This window comes from Triticum urartu, chromosome 2 (genome assembly GCF_003073215.2).
Source record: "Triticum urartu cultivar G1812 chromosome 2, Tu2.1, whole genome shotgun sequence".
Taxonomy (NCBI): domain Eukaryota; kingdom Viridiplantae; phylum Streptophyta; class Magnoliopsida; order Poales; family Poaceae; genus Triticum; species Triticum urartu.
This window is the reverse complement of record NC_053023.1, coordinates 402,111,900-402,120,691: the sequence shown is the minus strand read 5'-3', so window position 1 is coordinate 402,120,691 and position 8,792 is coordinate 402,111,900.

Below are 8,792 nucleotides of genomic sequence, written 5' to 3'. Positions count from 1 at the left end.
ATATAATCTTCCACTAATAAACCATATAGAAGTCAACTACAAGATGTAATCAACACTACTAGTCACCCACAAGCACCAATCCATAGTTCCGGTAATAGGATTGAACACAAGAGATGAACTAGGGTTTGAGATGAGATGGTGCTGTTGAAGATGTTGATGGAGATTGCCCTCCCCAAGATGGGAGAGTTGTTGGTGATGATGATGACGATGATTTCCCCCTCTGGGAGGGAAGTTCCCCTCGCGGAATTGCTCCACCGGAGGGTAGAACTGCTCTTGCCCAAGTTCCGCCTTGAGATGGCTGCGCTCCGTTCCGAAAGTCCTCTCCTTATTTTTTCTAGGTCAAAATGACTTATATACCAGAAGATGGGCACCGGAGGTGGGCCTGGGTGAGCACAACCCACCAGGGCGCGCCTGGGCTCCCTGGCGCGCCCAGGTGGGTTGTGCCCACCTGGTGGGCCCCCTCTGGTACTTATTTGCTCCAATATTCTTCATATATTGCATAAAAATTCTCCGTGAAGTTTCAGCTGGTTTGGAGTTGTGCAGAATAGGTAGCCTGACGTAGCTTTTCAGGTCTAGATTTCCAGCGACCAGAATTCTCCCTCTTTGTGTGTACCTTGCAAATTATGAGAGAAAAGGAATTAGAATTACTCCAAAAAGCATTATTATGCATAAAAACATCATAAATAATAGAAGGAAAACATGTTGTAAAATGGACGTATCAACTCCCCCAAGCTTAGACCTCACTTGCCCTCAAGCGAAAAACCGAAATCGAGAAACATGTCCACATGCTTAGAGAGAGAGGTGTCGATAAAAACAAAATACGGACATAGAAGCGTCATGTTGATTATTACAACAGCAACAAACTTAAAAAAAATAAGATTTTATCATAGAACTTTTATCATAGACTTCTCATGAATAAGCGACAATTCATCACACTATCAAAGTATAAAGAAAAAACTCTATTAGAAACCAACAAACTATGTTCTTAGTCAACTTTGCAACTACAATTCATCATCTTTTCAAGAAGGGACACGTATCAGAGCCTTTAGGCAACTCCACATACTCAACCATCATATAGTCTTCTATGATTGCTAACACTCACCGCATACACATGAGCAAAACATTTCAACTCGACACATAGAAAGATAGGGGCTTATTGTTTCACCTCCCAACGTATTCACCTCAAGGGTGATGTCAACAATAATAACTCAGGCTACCCATATTCAACTGGACATATGTGCCTAGATCTTTCCTCACCACATGATGCTTGCCAAAGGAGAAAAATAAAAAGGAATAGAGAGAAAACTTTGACTCTTTACATAAAAGTAAATACATAAAAGTAAAACATAGGCCCTTTGCAGAGGGAAGCAGAGGTTTCCATGCGCTTATTTCTTTGTATGCTCAACTCCTTAGTGCTAGAGAGCGTCATGTTGTATTGCCCCTTGTGATGGCAACCTTTATTATGAAGTCTGTCGCTTTTATTCTTCACCATCACAAGTTCGTACAATGCTCAATTTTCTCTCACACTTTTAGAAGCAATTTTTATTGCCATATTGCACCGATGACAACTTACTTGAGGGATCTTTCTCAATCCCTAGGTAGGTATGGTGGACTCTCGAAAATAAGATTTGGGTTTAATGGTTTTTGGATGCACAAGTAGTATCTCTACTTAGTGTGGATTTTTTGGCTAGCAAAGATAGGGGGCAAGCACCACATGTTGAAGGATCTATGACAATATAACTTCTATGTGAATAACAAACATAAATCATTAAGTTGTCTTCCTTGTCCAACATCAACAATTTTGGCATATAATATTTTGATGCGGGCTCACAATCACACAAGATTTCTAGGATAGTGTATTTATATGTGAATCTTCTCTTCCCTTATTAATTCTTTCATGAGTTGCATCATTCACTAATGCTATGTTTGTCAATCTCTAAGAAAGTTTTGTACTTATACTTTTCCTTATGTGGTGTCATCACCTACCATAAGGATAGCATATGATTTTCTTGATTTATTTCTTTTCCTTTTATTTATTTCCTTTCTTTTTATTCTAATAAGAAAGTAAAGAAAGCAAAAACTCAACTAAACTTTATTATATATTTCGCACACGATTACAAGGATAGATCACTAAGCAAACTCTCGAAAAGAAAGGATCGAACTAAACTTTATTCATCTAAAGCAAAAGATTGAACTAAAATAAGTAAAGGCAAAAGATAGTGGGGATGATATGATACTGTGTAGGATCGAAAGTATGTCTAGAGGGGGGTGATTAGACTCCTTGACCAAATAAAAATCTAGACTTTTCCCACTTTTAATTCTTGGCAGATTTTATCAACTTAGCACAAGTCAAGTAATCAACCTACACATGCAATTCTAAGAGTATAGCAGCGGAATGTAAAACAATTGCATATGAAGGTAAAGGGAGGAGTTTGGTGGGAGCAAACGCGATGTAGACACGGAGATTTTTGGCGTGGTTCTGATAGGTGGTGCTATCGTACATCCACGTTGATGGAGACTTCAACCCACGAAGGGTAACGGTTGCACGAGTCAACGGAGGGCTCCACCCACGAAGGGTCCACGAAGAAGCAACCTTGTCTATCCCACCATGGCAATCGCCCACGAAGGACATGCCTCACTAGGGTAGATCTTCACGATGTAGGCGATCTCCTTGCCCGTACAAACTCCTTGGTTCATCTCCACAATCTTGACGGAGGCTCCAAAGTGACACCTAACCAATCTAGGAAACACCACTCTCTAAAAGGTAATAGATGGTGTGTTGACGATGAACTCCTTGCTCTTGTGCTTCAAATGATAGTCTCCCCAACACTCAGCTCTCTCTCATAGGATTGGATTTGGTGGAAAGAGGGTTTGAGTGGAAAGCAACTTGGGGAAGGCTAGAGATCAAGATTTATGTGGTTGGAATGGAATATATTGACCTCAACACAAGTGTAGGTGGTTCTCTCTCAGAAAATGTATGATGGAAGTGTAGGCATGTTCTGATGTCTCTCTCCATGAATGAAGAGTGGGTGGAGGGGTATATATAGCCTCCATACAAAATCTGACTGTTACACACAAATCACCAAACTCGGTGGGACCGAATCAGAAAACTCGGTCAGACTGGTTTAGTTCAAAATGTGAACGTTAGGATTTTCGATGGGACCGACATGTCAACTCGGTGGGACCGATTCCATTAGGGTTAGGGCATAATGTAATCTTGGTGAGACCGATTACACAAACTTGGTGGGACCGATTTTGATAATAGCGAAACAGAGAGTCAGCCAGGCAAACTCGGTGGGACCAATTCGCTCATCTCGGTTAGACCAAAACATTACGAAGGAGAAACAGAGAGTTTGCATTGCAATCTCGGTGGGACCGATCGCTCATCTCGGTTGGACCGAAACGTTACAAAGGGAAACAAAGAGGTTGCAATCCCATCTCGGTGAGACCGAGATCCCTATCGGTGAGACCAAAATGACTAGGGTTTGTGGCAGTGGCTATGTCAAGTGAACTCGGTGGCGCTGGGTAGGAAATTTCGGTGGGGCCAAGTTTGACTTTTGGTTTGGGACATATATGGATATGATAAAGTGTTGAGGGTTTTGGAGCATATCACTAAGCATTTTGAGCAAGTAACTCATTAAGCAACACCTCATCCCCTTTTAATAGTATTCAGTTTTCCTATGGACTCAATGTGATCTTGGAACACTAAAAGTAAAATGTAGAGTCTTGAGCTTGAGCTAACATGTCTTCTTAGTATTTTGAGGGTCCACTTTCTAATCCATGCCATGCCAAACATTTAGCTTTCCTAAAATATATATCTTGAAATAGCATTAGCTCAATAGGAATTACCAAAACCACCTAGGGATAGTTGCACTTTCAATCTCCCCCTTTTTGGTAATTGATGACAACATATATATCTAAGCTTCGACAGATGATAATAAGATTGAAAAACATTGTCGCTTTGAGAAGTTTGTGATAAGCAAGAGATCCCCCTAAATTTGTGCATTATTTAAAATTTGCTTTTGAATGCAAATGCACAACCGATTAGGATCATGGGTTACTCTTCCATGTCACATACATCTTGGTGGAGTGCTCAAAATGATAGAAATTAAAAGCATGCACTCATCACCAAGCAAGTGAATGATCATATATGGATATAAAAGATAGTATCATCTAAACAAGCATTAAGGTAGCAAATGATCAATCACATGATCACACAAGTATCTCACACAAGGACATAAAGTATCTCACACAATAAAAAGGTTCAACCAAAGGCAAAGAAGCAAAACACTCTCTCGAAGCCTATGATCTATAAATATCTCTCCCCCTTTGGCAACAAGTTACAAAAAGTTCAAATATGCACATTGCTATGCGTCTCTCAGGCTTGGTCTTTGGGAAGTGGTGTAGAGAGAACTCCAAGGACGAAGGCATCTGTTGATGTAGTTGGAGTTGGTGGAGTGGTTGCTGGAGGTGGTACTGTAGCTGTAGCTACTGGTGCTGATGTTGTAGCTTTAGAATCTGTCACTGGCACGACAGCAGACCTCTGTCCTCTAGGCACTCGCTGAAATGCATCTGTGGTTGCCTTGCCTATCTTCTCTTCTGCTTCCTCCTAGAGCTGCTCAACTATTGTTTGAATCTCAATTACCTTTAGATCAAGATCATAAAATTTAGTTTCTACGATCCTCTCCAAGCTCTCCTGGTTTTGAGTCAGGGTGGCCAAGACCTTCTCAATCCTCAGTGTAGACTGGATCAGATATGCAAGTTGATCTTGCTTGCTCTTCAGGAAATCCTGAGATGCCTCTTCAACACTTGGCATCTTGGTAGCTTTCTCAGCCTTTGCTTTGGCTCTCTTCTCCTGTGCTTGAACTGATGATGATTCCTCCTCATTCATCACAACAGTATTATCTTCAAAATCAGGATACATGGGTAGATGCTCCTTATCCAACAGATCTGTTCATGTGCCCATCTTGGAATTGATGAGCTCATGAATGTGTGGAGCATACCCACAGCTTCTCTTTTGGTCAGCAGCAGTCCTCTTGATTGTCTCTACAATTAGACTCATGACCTTGAACTTCTGAGTGACATCAAAGAGCTGTAACAGGTTGATAGAGTACCCTCTGATCATCTTGTGATCTCCTGACTTGGGTAGCAGAGTGTGCCTTAGGATCCAGTTGATAGTAGGCAGACCACACAACAATAAATGTACAGATCCAAGCTTGTGAGTCTCCAAAGCTTTATCTGGGATCTCCTTGTACATGTTAGCCAAAGTGTTGTGGTCCTCCTTCTTCTTGGCATACACATCCAAGTCATCTTCATGTTCTGTTGGGGCATTTATCAATTTTGCCCATTCTTCAACTGTGGATTGGTACCTAGTACCTTCTGACATCCAAACAATCTTCCCATCTGGGTAAAAGTGAGCAGTGGAGTAAAACTGCATGATCAGCTCATCATTCCATTTTGTGAGCTTCTGAACAACAAACTCATCTACTCCACATGCTTTGAAGCATTCATAAACTCCTGGGAAGTGATCTTCATTCTCCTGGATGAATTCCCAATCAACCCATCTCATGTCACACACAATGGGCTTCTTGTCAAGCAAAATGGTTTCATAGAAGTCTTGTTGTTCCTTTGTATGAAACCAGTAGTCAACTGCAGTCCTCCTCCTAACAGCATAGGGATCAGACTATCTCCACAATCTCAGTCCTGAATCTTTCCTGATGTGCATGTTCTCAGCGACTGGATGAGCATCATTGTGGTCTGGGATCTTGGGCTTCATTTTTCTCAAAATACGAGACTTATCATCTTCATCTTCAGCTTCAGGCACTGGGGCCTTGTTCTTTTCTTTAGCAGGTATACTTCTGGTGTTCCTCTTGGGCTTAGGAGGCTTCTGAGCTTGAGCTTTGGTGGCAGCTTTGGGCTTCGATGTTGCAGCCGCTGACTTTATAGCATCTCCCATAAGCTTCTGAGCTTTGGGTGCTGGAGCATCCTCTTCTTCTTCATCATCCTCAGAGGGATCTTTCATCATGGAGGGCTTGCCAATGAATGCCAATGGTCTTCTTGACCCTTTCCTTTCTTTTCTTTCCCTCTCCAGCTTCTTTGGGTTCAAGAGTGAACTCCATTGTTTCTTGAGTAGAGGCTCTGGCCTTAGACATAGGAATTCTCTATGCTAAAGCCTTCCCGTTCATTCCTGGCTTAACTGTAGTAGCTATGCCATACTCGTTTTTCAGCATCTTCTTCTTGGAGCTTACTTCCTCCTCAGTGGCAACATAATCCTCATCCTCAAATTCCGAGGTTCTCTTCTTCTCGGATCTGGTGGATTCCTTTGGCAAGTTGCTGTGAGTGCTCATGCTACCATCATCAGAAGTGCTCGAGGGATCTGAACCCTCACTCAGCTGCACATGTTCCTCAGACTTGTTCTGACTATCACTCTGATCAGACATCTCTACAAACTCACTGACAGCAGACCCTGTGAATAGATGTAGATGGGATAGAGTGGATGAGAATCACAAAGTGCAGAGTTTTTGCAAAATGGATAACTTAAAAACTTAGTTTTAGTTCTCCACAGAAAGCATTTCGGAGCTACCAATTTGTAAACTCGGTGATACCGAAGCAGCTTTTGGACCTAAACTAGTGAACTCGGTTAGACTGAGTCACAGTTCGGTGGCACCGAGACTGCTAGGGTTTCACAGAGAATCGAACTCGGTCACACCGATTTGCAGTTTTCGGTCAGACCGAAAATTGTAAGTGCTATGGCCTAAGCCAAATCGGTGAGACCGATTTCTACAACTCGGTCGGTCCGAGATGAGTTCAGCGGAAACCTAACCCTAAATTTTCAAATCAAATCTAGCCTAAAGGATGTTTTCAGTGGATAGAGTGTTTGCATACATGGTAAGGATCATGGCAAAACAATGTGCTATGAATCAGAGGTAAAAAGAATAGCACAAAGGTCGAACCCATACCCTAGTTCGGTGGGGGTTTGCTACAGCGACAACGGTGGGGCAGGTAACCATTGATGGCGACGGAGACCAGCGGCGGGAGGTCGCTGGCGGCAAGGAGACGATCCGGAGGCCCGAGGAGGCAAAGCAGGACACGCGTGGGGTGAAGAGTTTTGGAGAAATTTCCAAAATTCAACCCGTGAGTATATATATGCCGACCCTGTTGGTGTGAACGATTAGAACAACTTGGATGGCACCTAGATGTAGAATCTGAAGCGGTTATTGCAACTCGGTGTGACCGAAAAGTTCAAATTGGTTGCACCGAGATTGAAAACCTAGATCAACTTAGTGATCTCAGTGTGACCGAAATGAATGACACGATCATACCAAAATGCGCAAAGAGGTTTTGGAAGTTTAAGTCGATGATGAATCAGGGACTCCAAGTGCTCCTCACACAGAGTGGTTCAAATCTGACTTGATCAAACTTTGTGATATAGCATGAATAGAGTTTGAGATGAGAAAAGCATAGATAGCTAGAGGAAGTCCTTAGGCATTCTTGTCCATCCATTTGGCAAAAGAGAAAAAGCCAAACAATCAAGGCAACAAATGGATGTCCTCGAATGAGTAAAACATGCAACCAACATGCTCACACAATAAGATGGCAAAGGAAATATGTGGCAAAGCATGCACAATCACTCTAGCATCTTATCAAGAAATTTGGCGATGACTAGGTCATCTATATATGAGTATATTGACTGAGGAGTCAAATGAGAACATTTGATCATAGGTCATACTCATCATTTAAGCACAAGTGGGGTTACCACTTTTACATAATGCATTGTTGTGTTCACATCGTTAGAGTTGCTTTAGCTCAATTGATTAGAGTAAAGCTCCCCCTAGATGTGATATCCCCCCTAGGAGGGATGAACTAACCTTGGGTTTTGTCGATGATGACTTCATGTAGGTGTTGAAGATGTCGGTGCTCAAAGTTGATGTAGATCATTTGGAGCAATCCTTTGGAGTGAGTTGCACTTTCAATACCTACACGGGTTAGTCCCACAAGGAACAAACAAGGATATCCATAGACATAGAGTGATATTCACATGATATGATGTCCATGAATGCATTAGGTTACCTTGTCCCTTGTCTTACCAACAAGAGGGTTTGTGACTCCTTAAACTAGTGCAAGGTATGGAAGTTGTTTGCACTTGTCCTTGCCAAAATGATATGAGTGAAGTATGTTGGCAGAGTCACCCTCAAGAAGTCTCTAGTTCTTCTTCTTCGGGATCCACACCATCTTGATGGGAATCCCTGGAGTTGTAGTCATACTTGATGAAGTAGAACTTGATATAGTCTTGGGAACCCACTTGACCAATGCCATAGGGGCTTCTTCAAATGCATCAATCTCCTCTTGAAGCTTGTCCTTGCCCTTTAGCTTGTGGTCTTTGGTGGAAGATCATCTTGAGCTTGTGTTTCTTGGAAAGAAGTAGGATCATACTTCTCTTGTTGAGGAACAAACTTCCTCTTGGGGTATTGATCTTCTTCCCACTCAACTCGATTGGCATTGAACTTTCGTTCAAAACCAACACCTTGATTCTTCCAGTGTCTTCCTTGCTTGCGTACAATTTCCTGAAATTGCTTACTTCCGGCAAGACTCTTGTAAACACCTTTCTCTATAATTCCCTTCAATAAGCTATTTTCTTGCTCAAGTGTAACTTTACTAAGAGAATCATTAGGGGAATCAAGAGAACTACTAGAAGCAACAACATTGGTTTTAGCATGATTATTGTCACTACTAGAAGAAAAATCTAGAGTTGTCAACAAGTAAATCATCATCACCTAGCAAATCTTCTTCGT